The sequence below is a fragment of the Bos mutus genome, chromosome 2 (genome assembly GCF_027580195.1).
Source record: "Bos mutus isolate GX-2022 chromosome 2, NWIPB_WYAK_1.1, whole genome shotgun sequence".
Classification (NCBI taxonomy): domain Eukaryota; kingdom Metazoa; phylum Chordata; class Mammalia; order Artiodactyla; family Bovidae; genus Bos; species Bos mutus.
The window spans coordinates 122818891-122835773 of NC_091618.1; positions in this window are offsets into that span (position 1 = coordinate 122818891).

Sequence of the window (16883 nt, forward strand, 5' to 3'; positions counted from 1 at the left end):
TCCAGATCCTGTTCAGAATTTGATACATTATTTCTATTTTCATTTATATTTTTCCTGCCTAGCATCCCTTCTTACAGGAAACTATCCCTCCCACCTATGCTCTGTCCCTGTGGTTGAGTGGGCTTGATTTCAATCCCTGCTCTCCCCAAAACAGGGCCAGGGAGGCCATGCAATGGCTCTTCAAGACCTGCACCATCAGGCCACAGTGGCTGGCTTAGGGATGGTCACATGATCCAAGCCAACTCAGACCCCAGCTTTTGTCAGAGCTACCAAGACACAGGCTTTCTTTTTGAGGGGGATGAAGAAGATCTTTTAGGACCTTGTAGGCCTGCAGCTTGTGGTGGCCATCTTTTTACTACAGAAGTTGTCTATTTGAGGAGGAGGAAGCCTGTTGAGAGGAAAGCAGAATTGAATTATAAAGTTGTCTGGCAACCTCTGATCATCTTTGTGTGTGTGTGCGTGTGTGCATGAGTGCTCAGTCGTATCTGACTCTTTGCAACCCCATGGACTGTAGCCTGCCAGGCTCCTCTGTCTGTGGAATTTTCAGAATATTGGAGTAGGTTACCATGTCCTTCTCCAGGGAAATCTTTCCAACCCAGGGATTGAAACTGCATCTCTTGCATCTCCTGCAATGGAGGAGGATGCTTTGCCAGCTGAGCCACCAGGGAAGCCCTTTTTCTGATTACCTTTATCTAGCCCTAATTGAAATATATTTAGAGTTTTCAGTTATATGTCCAATAGATATATTTTTTCCTAAGGTAAGGTGAATTCAGCTTCTTTGGATTAAAACTGAAATTGTCCTTATTAATACAGAAGTGTTTTCCTATCTGCTGCTCCCCACCCTCTTCTCAGTAAATATCCCCTATAGAGTGTGTGTTGACATTTAGTTACCATCTTTTCTCTGAGTGGCTCTAGGACTTGGAAGTCTTATTCTTACTTGGGACCCATTTCTCTCTAAATTATTCCGTTAATCTAAATTGATTTTGTAGTTAATTGTCAAAACCAAGTATAATTTGACTCTTCACTTCTTCTGGGCCAAGTTCTTAGCTCAGTCCTTTCAGTCATTGGTAGATCGCACCTTTCTGCTCTCACACACTTCTGATAGATGCAGACTCCTGTTTTTGACAGAAGCTGACTCCTACTCTCTTTTTCAAAGCCTAAATGTGTCTTTGTGCCTCCCACAAAGTTCTGGCCTCTTTTGGTGATGAATACCTCAAGCTCCCGGCTCATTTGCACAGCATAGAAGTTTTGGTGCCCTTAAACTTATTTGCAGGTTAAAACTTTTTCAGGTAAAGTTATCAACTCCAGCTTCTTTCCAAAATTTTCTGTGGTGACTCAGATATTCCCAGTGTAGAGATTCATATCTTCCCAACATTTCCTAATTAAACTGCTATACCATGTAAGGCAGTATTGTGTTACATGGATAAGGATACTTTCTGGAGCTAGAAATGTGGATTAAAATCCTTGCTCTGGCATTTTTAATTCTACAGTCCTAGGTAAATTATTTTACCTCTCCAAGCCTTAAGTTGTAAAGTGGGGATGGAAAAATTGTTTCTAGTTCAAATAATTGTCATGGGATTTAAATATCTATCTGAATCTATCATATCTGGCACTTAGTAAGTTCTCATAAAAGGTACTTTTCATTAAGTACATCATAAAGCTGAATATCATATTATTTCAGGGTAGTCTAATACCTGACTTGTGTTTTACATAGAATTTTATATCATATGTATTTAGTTGTTATTATTTTTCTCATTCTTTCATATAGGCACAGTACCAGAAGAATCATACTTAATCTAAGGCAGCAAAGTTTTGGATTCTTTTTTTTTTTTTTTTTGGATTCTTATAAAAATCTGTTTAATATTGCAGATAAATCCACATATTGTGCTCTAAAATCAATATAGAAAGGACTCTGAAAGCAGAGTCAGAATGGTAGTAGAATTTATTACCAAAAAGACAGAACTTGGCCAGGTTCTGCCATCTCTTATAGGTTCAGTATGTCTCTACAGAATTCTTAGGTGCAGATAAAGTAATCCTGTTTGATTTATATGGCCCCGGCTTAAGAAATCTACAGAAGGAAGGTCTATACCAATTCTTTATCTTAGGCACTTCGTTGGCAGTGGCTTTATGTTCAAAAAGATATGGGTTAGGAGGCTACAAAGGACTGTTCTCTCTATGCAGTTTTCATTTGCTCAGTTTCTTCTTTAATATGTAGTGATATTTACTGAGCAATATTAATTAGGGGTTTAAAAATTAGTTTTATTTGTACTTGAGGAAAGTGCCAGATTGATTGCCAGGAAGTTTGTGTCCTCTTACTGTATCATAATTAACTAAATTCAGTCTCTTCTTTGCCTGCCTCATATACCCATCAGAATTACACAGCCTTAGGAAAAACTGCTGTCAAACGTGAAAAGTCAATCCTTATATTTTTAATCTTAGAGAAGAGAAAAAAAGGTGATTAAAGATTTAGAACTATGGTAAAATTATTAAGAATTATTATCTAAACCTTGGCTTTTAACCTTTATGAGTTACAGACCCCTTAGAGAAATTTATGAGAGCTGTGGACACTCTCCACTAAAATGTAAAGGTTGACATAGGCAAAAAATTCTGCACTTAATTTCCAAGGCATTATGAATCCTCTGAAGTTCATCAGGTTAAGAATTTTAGTGTGGTTTCTTAAAATGGTAGAATCTTAGAATAGCACAGGGATGTTAGAGTCCATTTAAAAATCAATCTCCAGCTTCACTGGAGGTTTTTCAAACTCAGCACCGTGGACATTTGGGCCTGATAATTCTTTGTCATGTGGGACTGTTCCATGAATTGTGGGATATTTAAGAGTACCACTTTGTTCTACTTACTAGGTGCCAGAGTGAGGGCAGAGGCAGTCATGACACTCAAAAATCGCCTCTAGGGGACGAAATCAGTTGACAACCATTAGTCTAACTTAAAAATACTTTCCATTTTGATAACAAGTGATCATCTGGTCCCTAAGGGCACGTTCATTAACTCTAGCCTGACACGTCTATTTTAATTTGAGACTGCAGGAAGTCGAATCTGAGGTAAGTCCTTGAGGGCAGGTGGTTAATTTGGGAGGTGATTCTCAGAAGCGAAAGTGAGAGTGGGAAAAAATGAGACATTGTCAGGGGAAAGCTAGTGCAGTTTGCATTAATGAGGCAATGGGGGTTCAGTTATGATGGGGATTCTCTGATGGACAGTGAAGAACCCACCTTCGAACTGTTCCACGAGGGGGTGGACACTGAGGATTTGATTCTGTCTCCTCACCCTCACTGGTCAAGATTGCTCCTGGCTAAATTTAATTCTCAGCACTCCCAGGTTGCCCTGATGCTGAGAAAGATTGAAGGCAGGCGGAGAAAGGGTCAACAGAGGATGAGGTGTTGGATGGCATCACCGACTCAATGGATATGAGTTTGAGCAAGCTCTGGGAGGTGGTGAAGGACAGGGAAGCCTGGCGTGCAGCAGTCCATGGGGTTGCAAAGATCCCGACTGACTGAGCGACTGAACAACAACCTTAGTTTATGTATCATCTAGGACTATTTTCCTGTTACAGTGGTAAAGTCGAGTGGTTGCTGCAGACTAGCAGGCCTAAAATATTTATACTGTAGCTGGTTTATTGCTCAAAATGTAGGCTCATCCTTGGCCCTACATATTGCCAACCTTTGATCTTTAGCAGCAGTGAATAAATCTATTTCCTCTTCCAAATGACAACCTTGAATGAAAACATTTCAACACATTTCTCATGTTTTTCTCCCTCTCTTGCTTTTTTGTTTTCCAAGATGAACTTTCAAAATTCCTTTCTATATTTATCATATAGCATTATTCAAAGACTCTTCATTCTCTTGGTCACCTTCCTCTAGACCATTTCATTTAATCAATGTTTCTCTTAAAATGGAACTTATTTTATAATATGTGATTTGAACAGTCAGAATAGTGACAGTAACCCCTGTGTTGGGTATCTATCTTCTAAATGCTGCTTGACTCCATTAGGTTTTTGGAAGACTCATTACCATGTCAGCTCATGATAAGCAGCAAATCAACTAAAATCCATTTTCACAGAATTTGGTGCATTATTTTTGACATTAACTACTCCTCCCTTTTTAAACTATTATTTTTTTTTGAATAAAGTTTAACTCTTTACAGTCGATTTAAGGATATTGTTTATTGAGTTTAAATATTTGTTACAACTTAATACTCATTGTTTCAAATGAAAATCTTGTGTTTAATGTTCAGGTGACCCTGATTTGGGATCTAATTTGCTTTTGGAAAACAATGTCAATATGGAATCAGTAGAGGCCAAACCTGAATTTCCAGTCCATTGCATCATAAAGTGGGGTCTTTCAGGCAGACTAATGCTTTAGTCTTTTTTAGCAGTGTTATGCAACCACAATCTTGTCGTGTCCTCACAAGTGGGTGTATAGTAATGGAATTTTTTTTTACTTTTTGACTTTGAACTTAGTCATATGGCTTTATTTGACAAACGGGATAGTAGCAGACAAGAAAGGGGCTTGCATGGCTAGCTTTGCCTTCTGGAAAATTCTGATAACTACTGTGATTAACCAACAAACAAATAGAAAATACAACCCTCTTCCAGGAAGGCATTTACCTATTTTTAAAACTAGAGTCTAATCAAGGAAAATTGTTTTACTGTGATGGAGCGGGCAATATTTGCCCACTGTGTTTCTGAATTTCTAGGGAGCAGTGATTCCTATGTGCCTGTCATTCTTCTTCTTTTTCTGAATGGAAATGTCTTATTCCAGTTATCCTGCCCATTGACCATTGAGGAACTTGTCTATTTACTTCCTAGATCTGTGGATCAAGAAGGGCCACATTTGAACCTAATGTATATCAGGACATTAGCTTGATGCTTTGTTTAGGTGGATTTGGTGGTATCTTGAGATAAGGGTGAATATGTTTTCCTCATGATAGGGATATGAATAGTCACAACCAAGAAGATGAATTGGGAAGACTAAATTATTTGCCCTGCTTTTAAAAACTTCCCTATGGTACTGTTGGGTCTCCTAGGTGGCACAAGTGGTAAAGAATCTACCTGCCAATGCAGGAGATGCAGGAGATTCGAGTTCAGTCTTTGGGTCAGGAAGATCCCCTAGAGAAGAAAATGGCAACCCACTCCACTATTCTTTTCTGGAAAATTCCATGGACAGAGGAGCATGGTCCAATGTAATGGTGGGCAAAGTATGGCCTGAGGGCCAAATCCAGCTGTAGCTAGTTTTTGTAAGAGCCTCAGCTAATAATGGCCTATATATATGTATGTATGTATTGCAATTTTTGGAGAAGGCAATGGCACCCCACTCCAGTACTCTTGCCTGGAAAATCCCATGGATGGGGGAGCCTGGTAGGCTGCAGTCCATGGGGTCACGAAGAGTTCGGACACAACTGAGTGACTTCACTTTCACTTTTCACTTTCATGCATCGGAGAAGGAAATGGCAACCCGCTCCAGTGTTCTTGCCTGGAGAATCCCAGGGAGAGGGGAGTCTGGTGGGCTGCTGTCTATAGGGTCGCACAGAGTCGGACACGACTGAAGTGACTTAGCATTGCAATTTTATCTATTTTTGGCTGTAGTGGGTCTTCTCTAGTTGCTGCCAGTGGGAGCTACTCTTCATTGCGGTGCAGGAGGTTCTCATTGTGGTGGCTTTTCTTATGGCAGAGCTGGGGCTCAATAATTGTTGCACATGGGCTTAGCTGCTCCCTGGCATGCGAAATCTTCCCTGACCAGGGGACAAACCTGTGTTCCCTGCAATGCCAGGCAGATCCTTAACCACTGGACCACCAGGGAAGTCCTGGCCTTTATGTTTTTAGATTTTGAAAAAGAGAAAAATTTGCAAAAAGAGAGCTATTTGGCCCATAAAGCCTAAAATATTTCTATCTGGCATCTCACAGAAAAAGTTACTAATTCCCCAGTCTATTGGAAGATTAAGAGCCTCTCCCCATCCTGGACTTTGGGCTTTGCCTTGGCTTGTGGGATGTTAGCAGGTATGATGTGAGCAAAAGCTCAAAAAGTGTTTAGGAGTTTGAGCTTGACCCCGGGAGTCCTCCATGCCCCTCAGATTTTAAAAATTTTATATGTGAATTATAACACACAGGCAGAAAAATGCACAATACAGAAATGTACTAGCTCAATGATTAATTACAAAGAGATGGCCATATAACTATCACCCAGGTCAAGAAGTGAATATTGCCACCACTTCAGAAGTCCATCATGCCTCCTCTCTGCCTGCAAAGCAGACCCTTTCCAATATGTATCCTTGATTTTCCAAACTGCAATATTAGCAATTTTCCCTTCTTTCTGGATGACAAAAGGACCTTAGAACTCTTTAATACATCATTTTTGTCTTTGTTCTCTCTCTCTCTCTCTCTCTCTCTCTCTCTCTATATATATATATATATAATTTAAACTTGAGACATTATTGTTTGCTTTACATTTAACATTCATTTGAATTTGCCTGCATATTAACATTTCTTTTTACTGATTTTCATTTCTTTATAGGTCTCCGAGTGTTTGGTTTTTGCTGTTGTTGTTATTGTTTAGAGTACCTGTTAGTGCAGTTCTGCTGGTAAGTTCTAGCCTTTGTCTGAAATATCTTTATTTCTCCTAAATTTCTGATGATAATTTTTCACTGAATATAGAGTCCTAGGTTAACAGTAATTTATTCAGTTTTTTGACTTCTTCTGTTCTATCAAGAGGTCAAGAGTGGATTTTTTTTTTCAAACAAAATAGCTATATTGAGATAAAACTGACAATCAATAAAATGTACACTGTAGGATGTTTTCTTGAGTACTCATACAAATACTTAAGAAATCCAAGTAGATTTTGTATTTCATGCAATTATATGAGAGAGGGAATCAGACTAATTTATTCACTGAGGAAAGGTTTGGTATCTGATTTTTGGAGAATTTGATGATTTCCATGTCATGTTTTATGTGTCTGGTATTATACTGAGAGCTGGGTGTTCATTGTTGAGCAAGACAGACAATTTTTCTGTCCTCCTAGACTCACAAAGTAGTGGAAAAAAGAGTTTATTAACTAAGCATTTAGAATAGATCATATATGCCTGATCCTTACAGAGGCACTTGAGATGGCCTCCAGCTGAGGATAGTGGGACTGTCTCCTTGACAGAAGAAATAACTTGGCCAAAAATAGAGAAGCAAGGAGCAGCATCGCTTTTGAGGAAGAGGAGGTGGTTCAAAGCTGTATGGTGGGAGTAGAGATCAAAGGGAGAATGGAGTGGCTAGAGGCTGGTGAAACAAGCTGGAATTAGATCATCAATATTGTGATAAACCTTATCAAAGGGTTTAACTTTTTACTGACAGCAAGGGAAGCCTCTAAAGAATTTTAAATGAAGATGGACATAAAACATCTTTGATTAAAAAAAATCATTTGGATTGTAATGCAGAGAAAGATTTGGAGCAGAGCATGGCTAGAGGTGAGAGGACTAAAAATGATGAGTTTCTAAAGTCCTTTAAGGGCTTCCCACATGGCTCAGTGTTAAAGGATCTGCCTGCCAATGCTGGAAGATGCAGGAGATGTGGGTTTGACCCCTGGATTGGGAAGATCCCATGGAAGAGGAAATGGAAATCCACTCCAGTGTTCTTGCTGAGAAATGGACAGAAGAGCCACAGGAGACTGGTGGGCTACAGTCCATAGGGTCCCAAAGTAGTGGAAAATGAGAAGAGGGCAGTAGAAGATGAGATGGTTAGATAGCATCAATGGACATGACTTTGAGCAAACTCCAGGAGATAGTGAAGGACATGGAAATCTGGTGTGCTGCAGCTGGATTGCAAAAAGTTGGACACGACTAAGCAGCAAAAACAAAAGTCATTTCAAAGTAAAGCTAAGATAAAACAAAATAGAGCATATTGTCCTGGCAGTGATTCAGTACTGGTTTTTATTTTAAGGTAACTTTTAGAGTAGACAGCTCTCTGTCTTAGTTGGTTAAAGTATTTTGGTACTGCCTCCCATCCAGGATAAAGTTGTGGCTGAAGCTCTCCCTAGAAGCTTTAAATCACATATTTTTTCCCTAGTACAATTAAACAGGTTCTTCAATGTATGTCAACAGATTGTGTATGACTTCTTCAGGAGTTTGATCCTGACTTGTCTTGTCTTGATATGGAGCCAGAATTCCAGTTGCAGTGTATTCTGAAATGCATTGCTGTATTTAGGACTAGCTCATTAGAAGAAGAGATAAGGGAGTGAAGGGCCACCCTGCTGTTACTTTGTGAGCAAAGAGCAGCATTCATCCTCTTTCTCACCAACAGACAGACGCTGGTATAGATTAATGCTTACTCTCAAACCTTTGGAACTCTTGAATCATTTTTATTCTTCAGAGTGTTCCAAATGAGAAGCAGACATTGTCCATGTCCCATCGATTGTAATATGAGTTTGTTAGGGAAAAACGCAGATGTAATTTTATTTTGAAAGTTACTATAACAAAAATTACATCAACGGATATATAATTCAACTTCAAGGCAGAAGGCTGGATTTGAACGGGCAGGCCAAAACATATCTGAATCGAAAAAAGTTTTGGCTTATTAAAAGTAATTGATTGGGGTGATCCAGGAGAAAGATTTTGAAGCTGAGTTGACACTCCTTGGGAAAGAGGGTTGTGATCCATAGTGATATCTGCCTGGGCTAGATTCTTTTCTTTTTTAAGCAGCCTTCTAAATCTGAAATTTATGCTATCTGGGTAAAAACAGATCTGTGCAACTGAGACAAGGTTGAGGCTTGTATGATTTATATTATTCAAGACAAAAATTTCTTGGTTTCAATTTCATAGTATTTACACGTGTACAGTTGGAAAATATTTTCTTACTGGAGCAGGAAGGTCCTGGTCAGAAGAAATTTGCTGATGTCACTTACATAAAACGTTGATGAATTTTAAGAGTCCAGTGTTGAGTACTTAGGACTTGCCTTATATACCCTGATTGTGTCATTGTGAGTCTAATCCTTATCATTTGACTTATCCATCCTCCTTCCTTTCCTTCTATCTTTCTGCTTATAGTTGTTCAAAAGTGATTTCCTCAGAGGGGCCTTCTCTTATCTCAAAGACTAGATCAGGTCTTCCTGCTCACGTTCTCATTGCTCTGTTTACTGTTCTTTCATTAACACTGTAGTTGCAATCATATTCTTCTGTGATTATTTGGTTAAGGTCTGTCTTCCCCACTGGGCTTTCCTGGTGGCTCAGTGGTAAAGAATCTGCCTGCCAATGCAGATGTGGGTTCAATCCCTGGAGAAAGAAATGGCAACATACTCCAGCATTCTTGCCTGGAAAATTCCATGGACAGAGGAGCCTGGCGGGCTACAGTCCATTGGGTTGCAGAGTCGGACATGACTGAGCAAGCACGCACGCCTCCCCACTAAACTGTAAGCATCACGAGGTTGAGTTTGTTTTGCTTATGCGTTATGTTCAGAGCGCAGACACATCTATATGGCTTGAACAGAGGAAGAACTCAAAAAACATAAATGATTTTAATATGGTGAAACACAGACAAATAAAGGTTGTACCAATGATAGAGAAATCTTTAGTAGAGATTTAAAACTTCAGCAATCTTCAGAGATAGCTCTGTGGGAGAGGAAGGAGGGGCAGTCTGTGAAGCAAGACCTGTCCATTGGTAGAGACGAAATGTGTAGCAGAAGAGGGGCAGAGGTGTGTGACTGATGTACTGAGGCTGTGGAGGAGCGAGGCTGGAATGGCCTGCAGGTCAGTTATGAAGGCCTTGTGATTCCCTTGTTTCAGTATTATCTTCTAGCAGAGCCAGTATCATCACACTTTTGCTTCAGAAAATTAATAGTTTTGAAGGAATGAGCCTGGCGTCTGGGACCAGTCAGAAAAATACTGCAGGCTTTCAGGCCAGAGATGAAACCAGCATTAACTAAAAACATGAAGTGGAACTTGAGACAAGGAGATAAAATTGAGAAATATTTCGCAGGCGTGATATACAGGATGTGGTGGTGGAAGGGATGGAAATGGGGAGCTGCGAGTGGATAGACACACACTATTACCGGGGCAGGCTGGCTTGGATTCAGCTCAAGGAGGGTGGTGGGTCGGTGTTAGGAAAAGCCAGGCAGAGAAGAGCTAGGGCACTGCATTGGTATGCTTTAACATTCTGTGTTTATCACCCCCTTTTCTTTATTTTATTGTGGCTTTAAGGCAGGAAAGAAAAGTCACAAAATTTAAGCAAGGAAGGTTTTTGATTGGGAGTAAGCAAAGCACTAAAAATAAATTTTATTTAGGTCTTTTAATTTTGACCAGGGCTTTTCTGTTGTCAGGGAAGAATATTTAATCAGAAATACAGCCAGTGTCTCTGGCTATGGTTTTCTCTGACTATAAATTCTCTGAGGAGAGTGAGTAAGTTATGGAAAATAATTGAGATGTGAGGTTACATGCTAAATTGCATAAAAGGCTGAGAGGCCATAGTAAGATGGATGGGGATGATGTGTTTTTGACTTTGGCACATGCTTTTTTTATTAGAACAGCATGTTGTTCTAAGTACTGGAGACTAGGTGGATGATTTATTATATTTTAAATATCTTATGAGACATAAGATAAGCGCTAGGAGACCCTATAGATTGACTATTGTTATATCCCTGTCCATGGAAGACTTAAATATCATGATTCCAATTTGAAATAAGAGGTACAACAAATTGACTAAATTTGTTGATTCCAAACTCTGCAAAGAGTCCTAGTCCTAGGAATGTAAAAGTTCAGCAAATTTTGGATCTGACGGGGTAACTGCCAAATTCTTTCCTTGCGCTACAGGCACAGCATATACCTTCTAATAGCCTTCCTTCATTCTGATTCAAATCCTTAAAACTGATATAAAAGCATTTAATGGGCTTTTAGAGGAGTATCCCCCTTAAAACAAGCTATCTAATGAAAGCTAGCTTGCTATCTAAAAGGAAGCAGATTTTCCTGAAACTCAAAAGACCTGAATTATTTCCTCAGCTCTCCAGGGACAAGGAATATAAAACCCTGGTCTCTCTTTCTGGGCTTTGTTTGTATTACTGGTGTACAAAATCTGGATAATCATCCCAGTGGCATACCTTGTGGGAAGGTTGTGCAGACAGATGTTGTTATATCTGAAAAATGCTGTAGAAGAAAAATCTCTTTATGAATATAAAGGAGTAATGCTCCTGCTTCAGCCCTAAATGCTCTAATTTCATACTATTGGATACTATATGATTTCAGAACCTTCTCCAATGCATGAAAACATCTTTCTCAAGATCTCAAGCAAGGGAGACTTGTTCCTGAGATAGTTTTATGAGTGTAGGTGTCATGGCAGCCTCTGCAAAGAGGTGAAGGCATGCGGATGTTAAAAGCAGCCACAGTGCTTTCTAGGGAGAAGGCTGTGTTGGTGCCTGCCCAAGTATCTGGCACAGAGAAGCGAGAGTTCTTGTCTACTACCAGAGCAGATTCTGAGTGACTGTCTGTAACAATACATTCGTATAACAGCTGTGCTCAGCTTTGAGCTAAGCCATCTGACTGCTGTAAGAATCCCTGTCTTGAATTTATATCCAAGGAATATCAGATCTTTAGGACAATGACAAATTGAAGTGGCCCTTCTTAGGATTAACTGATGCTGGCTTGTCAGGCAGCTGTGAGCATTGTTGTAAAGGCTGGCAATAATCAGTCCTTCTAATGGTAAGTGAAAGCATTTAATTGGATACTGAGATGTGATTGGGACGAAATGTCAAGGGGAAAGTGAAAATTCCAAGGTTGTTGGTCTGCCCAATCTTATTTTAAAACAGACATATGTTGGAAGGCTCTGTGGTTTATCACTCTGAATTTGGCATTAAAGAGGAGTTTCAGGGCTTAATAGTTTTAGCCACGGTCCCAAAACTGTATCAAATCTAAGCACTTCCTTTTCTTGGCTGGATTAAGAGGGAAACTTTAACAAATAGAAACTTGCTTTGGGAAACATTAATATAATAGTTATTTAAGTGTATTGGAATATGAATCATTGAAGAAAATTGAGAAAGGAAAATTTTAGCATGGTATACATTATATTGTGGCTTCCCTAGTGGCTCAGATGGTAGAGAATCTGTCTGCAATGTGGGTGACCCGGGTTTGATTCCCGGGTTGGGAGGATCCCCTGAAAATTGAAACGGCTACCCACTCCAGTATTCTTGCCTGGAGAATTCCATGGACAGAGGAGCCTGGTGGGCTACAGTCCATGGGGTCATAAAGAGTCAGACATGACTTACCGACTAACACAGTAATAAGAGAAAAAGGAAAGAATACATTATTTTAAAAAGCAAATACAAGTAATTATTATTGTTATTACTATTATTTATATATTTAGCCTAATGTGTAAGAAATTTACAATGGCACCTTTATCTTTAAAATCAGTGTATAAAGTATTCTGACAAATTTGATGGACTGTTTAATAAGTTGATATAGCTGGTTAGTCTCTCAACATTCCAAGTATCACATGTGTCCATTAAGGTCATCTTCAAACTATTGCACTTATTTCTAACTAATGGCACATTCATAGACCTTTTATTATGGGGAAGCTGTGATAATATGAAAATAGAACTTTTTTCACTTCGAGGTGGCACTCTTTCGCCTGTAGTCCTGCTTAAGTTGCTTGTGCTAAGGGAGGAGGCTTTTTCATTTACACTTGATTTTATAGCACCATAGTACTATGTGACATGTGGGGTCAGAGCAGTGATTCTTGGGTGCTGCAGGGAAAAAGTCTCTAACTGTTCAACAATGGTGTCGGAGTTTCCTTAGTAAATAAAAGCAAATTATTAATTTTTCTTTCTAGAAATTCAGGGCTCGGGAGGACACCAAAGAACTCATGGCAATCTTTGAGTGGGTGTTAGAATACAGACTGATGACACTAAGTCATATTCTCTTCCTGCACAGGGAAAATACCTCTCACATAGACTGGTGAAAAGATGAAGGCCTTTGGGATAACGGGAGCTGGATTTCTGCTTCAGCTCTACCTTTCATAGCTGGCCTCCTGGATAAGTGAGTTTGTTTTCTCATCTGAAAATAAGGCTAGTTTTACACTTCTCACAAGGTCATTGTAAACGCTGATTAAGGCAACTTTTTATGGGTTACTACAGTCTTAGGACAGACCTGACATAGTATTTGCTAAATACACGAGACTTGTCTTCTTCTTCATTTCTCTTTCCAGCTTTATTACTTGAGGCCCTTCCTCAATGCAAGTCCCTCCCCCTTTCTCCAAGTGTGGCCGTCAGTTACTCAGTCATGAGCTCTCTTTGAGTCATTTTTGAGCCCAGGCTTAGTGACATTGAGCAGGATTCCAAGATTAGTTTAAAAAAAAAATTTTTTTTTTTTAGTTTTTCTCTAACTTGTTCTATTATAGACCCCAAGTGTATTATTTATGTAATTATTACAGTGATTATAATAGCTGTTTCTTTCCCCCCGAATACCAGACCCAAAGTTACAGAGGACTTTGTTTTAGGTTTGACAGCCCTCCTATAACCAATAGCCAGCTAAATGGCAGGTGAACAACATGGAAACATGACATAGATCTTTCTCTAAACTAACTTCTTAAGATTAAATACTCATAATGGTTCATTCACATTGTGTTGAACCAGGCTGTGTTCCTTGGTCTAGAATGGTTCCAACCATAACATTAATAACAAAATCAGATAGAGTCCCATTTCTACAAAGGACCAGGGTTAGAGTGACATTTCTCTGTGAATTCTGATAGTTGCACTTTGCATAAGTTGATCTCAGTTCTTTGGTTGATTAACACTTATAGCAAAATTATTTCAGACTAATTTTTTTTCTGTGAATAATTCTAAGTGTGAGGTGGTATATAGTAGCATTTTAATGTAGTAGATATACAAAATAGTTGTAGATCAAAGCTAGTCTAAATAATATTGGAAATAATGTTTCTTATAAATATACTTGGATGCTAAATTCTGATATCATTTCTAATTGAATATTGTGGTTGCCTATAAGTTTGGAAAAGCTTCTGAAGAGTAAAAGTTACTTGAGAAATGAACTTTCAGAGGTCAGTATGAGATCAATATTCTGGAAGTTCCATAAAAAGAACTTTATATCAATAAATAATGTTTCAGTATTTTTACTTCAACATCTGCTACCTTTTACAGGCTGGAAGCTAGCAAGTCTAAAATTGCACATTTTAGCATATACTAGCCATTATTATCTTTGCTTTGGCAATAAACACCTTCCTAAATGTCTGCATTTTATTTACTGAAAACTCCACAAATGGTATCCTGTCAGGGAGAATTTTCAGGATGCTATTGTGGGTCACAGCATGAGATTTTATACTATTTCACAGTACCCTGTAAAGACTTTCTCCTGTGAAGGAAGGAGCAATAATTACTTCATTAGTTACATAAGAGAGTCAGAGGTCTGAAGCATAAATTGATTCTGATTCATCAGGGATATTATTAAGCTGTCAAAATCTGTCAATATGGAGTGTGACAACAACATGTAAAATTCCATTAAAGGGTCATTAACAAGGTCTTTGAGCTCATGCTTAGCATTTTCTCTGAGTTCCTAATGGAACTTTTCTCAAAACAGGATTTAAGTCAGATGTCTCATAAACTTTAATGCTGTTAAAAGTTTTCATTGTAAAAAAGTATTAGTCTTTTTTGAGTTTTTTAGTTCCTGTGTCAGCCAAAATGAAACAGCAGTTAAGTATCAGCTATAGAAGTTTTTAAATCTTGAGATTCACATCCATTATTTTTAAAATCTAGTAAGCTCTGAAGATTGGCTGCAAATGACACATATTGGTTTGTATGTAAAGACTTACACATTTCTCTGCCAACCACAGCCATTGAATTTTTGCCATTATTTTGATAGATTTTTTTTCCCCCTGTAGAGGAAAAGGAAGTACAATTTGTGATGAAAACTTACTTTTTTTCATTATGCTGTCAATTACTGAGATGGGTGGTATTTGCAAATGAGTGTCCAACAAGAAAGTTAGTGCAATATTTTTTTCCTTTCTATAGAAATATCTGACAACCACACAAAAAAAGAAGTATTACCACTTTTCTTACTGCTGTAAATATGGCTCAAAATGCCAAAGTGATCGAGTCTCAGCATTGTAGGTGATGGCAGCTATGATGCAAATAGCTTAGTTATTCATTTAAATGGTAGACAGGTAGAGATTAGAGCTATTCTATCATTTTAATGAACACTAAGAAAAAGGTACCTGTGATGCATGAAATAATAAGTTGCATTCTTTGAACACAATATTGGAGCTGTAGAAAAACTTTATGAAACTTTGAATAACTAAACAAAATTTCATATACTTGTTCCTAGCATTTAAAAAAAGATATCTAAGATACTGTTGTGGTGGTGGTTCAGTTGCTAAGTTGTGTCCAGCTCTTTGAAAAGATCCCATGGATGGCAGCACGCTAGGTTCCTTTATCCCCCACTATCTCCTGGACTTTGCTCCAATTCACGTCCATTGAGTTGGTGACACTGTCTAACAATCTCATCCTCTGACTAAGATATAGATTGGAAAAAATAAACCTGATGAGAATACATTGACATGGGATGGTCCAGATGGACTAGGCCCAGATGTAATTTATTTGGTAAGATCCTGGGAGTTGAGACCATATTCACCTGATAGAAGTGTTAGGGGAGGCACACTGATTGGAACCGCCCACCCTGGCCAGGCACCATAGTAACCATTTGCATGAGTTGTTTTATGACAGAAGATCCTGATAAGGAATATGGAACTAATAAGCCACCACCAACCGGAAGAGTTCGGGAAAGGTCGAAAGGAGACACCGCGTGTCCGTCCACTTCCCAGAATCCCTCTCGCCAGCATCCATCTTGGCTGAGTGATGCGTGCACCACCAGGAAAGATCCTGAATTAGAATGATTGGCCAAAAACCACCCGGAAACTATAAATCCCATCACCATAAAACCCCGCAGAGCAGTTCTCCTGGGTTCCCTTACCCTACTGCTCTCCACCTGGGTGCCTTTTCCCAATCAAATCTCTTGCTTTGTCAGCAGATGTGTCTCCTCGGACAATTCACGTCTGAGTCTTAGACAAGAGCCCAGTTTCGGGCCCTCGAAGGGATCCGCCTTCCTGCAACAGAGGAGAAATTGGGAGGATATATACAATTGTCAAGTAAGGATTAATTGTGACTGCTGAGCCAATAAAAGGGTGGAAATTGCAAGATAACCTTGAGAATCAGAGTGAGCTGAGCTGGAAAGGTGAGAGAACTGTATACAATAGAAAGAGATTTAAGGCAATGAATAAGGTATTAGATAATGGCATAAGGAATTTAGATGTTATTTAATATTTGATTCAAAGATTTTTTTGAATGTAAAAACAGAGCATGATCCCTATCCTGAATGGTATCTAATAAGAAATTAATTAATTGATTTAACAAAACTGTACTGGTGTCATGACCACTGATGTTAATTAGAAGCCAATTGGCTGATTATGCCAATTACATACCATGGAAGTTTCCAAGGGGATGTTCACACTGTCTGAAACTTGTTTTCACTTTGAGAGAGATACTAATTATTTTCTGGCAGACTAAAATGAAACTGGAGTAATGAAATAAAAATCTCTGTTCTGAGGAGAAATAAGATATATTTAGTACTGAACGTTTATCATTAGGGGCTAAGGAATCCCATGTAAAATTTGAGAGGAAGAGTTATCAAAACTTTTTCCTGTGCTGTTGACTATTAAGAAAAGGGCTTGTTCTCTTTCTTGTTGGACCCTCATTTGCAAATACCACCCATCTTGGTAATTGACAGCATAATGCAAAAAGTAAGTTTTCATCACAAATTGTACTTCCTTTTCCTCTACAGAAAAGAAATCTATCAAAGTAATGGCAAACAGTCAATGGTTATGGTTGGCAAAGGAACGTTTAAGT